General features: G+C 36.5%; 1 long non-coding RNA gene across 1 annotated transcript; it reads right to left on the reverse strand.

Moving 5' to 3' along the window:
- Positions 1–272: 272 nt before the first annotated feature.
- Positions 273–1,117, reverse strand: LOC107046282. Its single transcript, XR_001461534.1, has 3 exons — positions 1,000–1,117; positions 468–894; positions 273–403 (listed from the first exon to the last, which is right to left on the reverse strand). It is a non-coding gene; the product is annotated as an uncharacterized LOC107046282 (long non-coding RNA).
- Between the last annotated feature and the right edge of the window lie 1,101 nt (positions 1,118–2,218).

Genomic DNA, 2,218 nt, shown 5'->3' on the forward strand with positions numbered 1-2,218 from the left:
TTACGTTTTTTTAAAATCAATAGAAATTAAACAATCTCTTTCTACTCTCCTCATCCCCAAAATCCACTAATCTGATGTAAGAAAATACATGTATAAACTTGTCGTTTTTTTAAATTAGATTACAATTTCTCAATTTGCGTCCAAGCGCAGAAGGAGTGAAAATAATTTTTTAAATAAATATTATAATTTCCGCTCATTATAAGTAGACTACAATTGTTACCGACTGGGATACCAGTTGACATATTACCTACGCAGGAGGTAAATGACCATGGAGGCGCAGACGAGGACTCCTCTTGAAATCTTCTTTACCTGCCGTTCGATGTACATGAAATCTACATTTTCGGAGGAGAGAAAAATCAGCTGAATACCATTTCGGTGTGGTGATGATTGAGTAGGATGCCTTCTGTTAGAAATAACACAGGTTAACGTTTGATAATTTTGTGAGAAGAATCAATAAAGTTATCTACCTTCAGTTCTATAACATCGTCTATGAATAAAATACTTCATGCATCACGTTTTCAGCCTTTATATAAATGAACAATTGAGTTTTCATCGTATTCATCCAATCAACTATTGGAACTCGGGAAATCTGGTCTCAAGCCTTTTTGATGATGCACATCTCAAAAGTATGCGCGGTAATTGACTTTGAAACTTTGAGAATAGTTTTTGAACGTTCTTAACCATATATATAGCGATTTTCATGTCATTAGACTTAGACTAGTGAGGCTGCACCATAAAAACAAGTGTCTGATTTTTAGACCATTTGTCTCAAAGAGTGACAAGGAGATGAGGTAATAAGTAGATATCAGAATCATAAATTTTTTCAAAAATTAACATCTTTCTTTTTACAATGCGTGCGCCCTGCTGCCTGTAGAGTAGGGATACGAAATCCACCTGAAAAAAATAGAAAAATAAAAAAAAACCCGATAAACACGGCTTATTGCACAGAGTGACATAAACATTTTTATGTAGTTAGGGTAAGAAAAACACAATCCTAACCTTCGCACTCGATCTAACTTCTCGTACCACTTTAGTTTTGGAATTATAAAGACCCAAGATGGTTGAACAAGATTTATTATAACTCATTACACTAATTACAACGAAATTATATAATCTGATAGAGAATCTGCTGTCTTAAAAGGCCCGGTTGAACGGATTTTTGCCCGACATGTCCCTAGAAAATTCCCCAGAAAATTGCCGAAAAAAAGCATTTTAGATGCAATTTTATTATGACTGTATCGGTTGACGAAAAAATCTGATTTTTGTTTCAAAAATCAGATAATTTATTCCGCTTGAGTGGTAATTGGTTCTGGAGGGGGGAAAATGAGTTCATATATTTTTAATATTACTTAGAAAATAACCCAAAAAAAACACCACCATCCCCCCCTAGCCAAGTCACACTAGCGTGTGTCGCATATGCACCAGCGACGGTTGCAGGGTCCCTAGACGACCGCCATTTTCCCTTACTTTAGGATTTATATTCAAATTTATTATTTTCAATTTCTAAGTTAATTCATCGAGATGTTTTTTGATAATTTTTAAAATAGAGAAATGTTTAGGTTTTCATTGAACAAAGACTCGGGAAAAACCCAAGAACAGGAAAAGAGCAATAAACTGGGGAATGTCCCAACATCCTCAGACCACCCGGAGGTTAATCCCTTTCAAGTACCTCTTTTTTCTTATATGATGAGTTTTTCGAGTGCAATTTGACCCGTCGGAGTCAAAAAACCTTTCTTGAGAGAGTTTATTTCTTTCCCAAGAAAACTTTGGAATTTCCCTTGTTTTCCCCAACATGTGTGGGTGAGGCCCTTTGTTTGGGTCACGTAAGCCCGAGAGTTTGGGGCTGGGTTAGAGCGAACGGTTGTGGGGGTGTAAGACCAACCCCATCGACCAAGTCCAAGGACATGATTGGCTCCCCACTCCTTCGAGTGGGATGACTTTTTCGCGCGTTAGACTTAGAATAATTTTAAGACTAGAATTAACAGCAGATCCACCACCTACGTGGACTAGTGAAGATCTAGAGATCTTCTCCTTTGAGTTTGTGTTCAAAGTTTCTATTTGTTATTGTCAACGAAAGTCAAAGTGCAAATATATTCATTATAATTTTATCTTTTACATAAATCCAGTGTTTGTGTACAATTATTTAAATAAAACCCGCACTTGTGCAGTAGAGTGCTTTAGCACTCTACGGGCAACGGACCCGCCATCTATATTACAA

Source organism: Diachasma alloeum, unplaced genomic scaffold (genome assembly GCF_001412515.2).
Source record: "Diachasma alloeum isolate Michigan unplaced genomic scaffold, Dall2.0 Dall_scaffold_01271, whole genome shotgun sequence".
NCBI lineage: Eukaryota > Metazoa > Arthropoda > Insecta > Hymenoptera > Braconidae > Diachasma > Diachasma alloeum.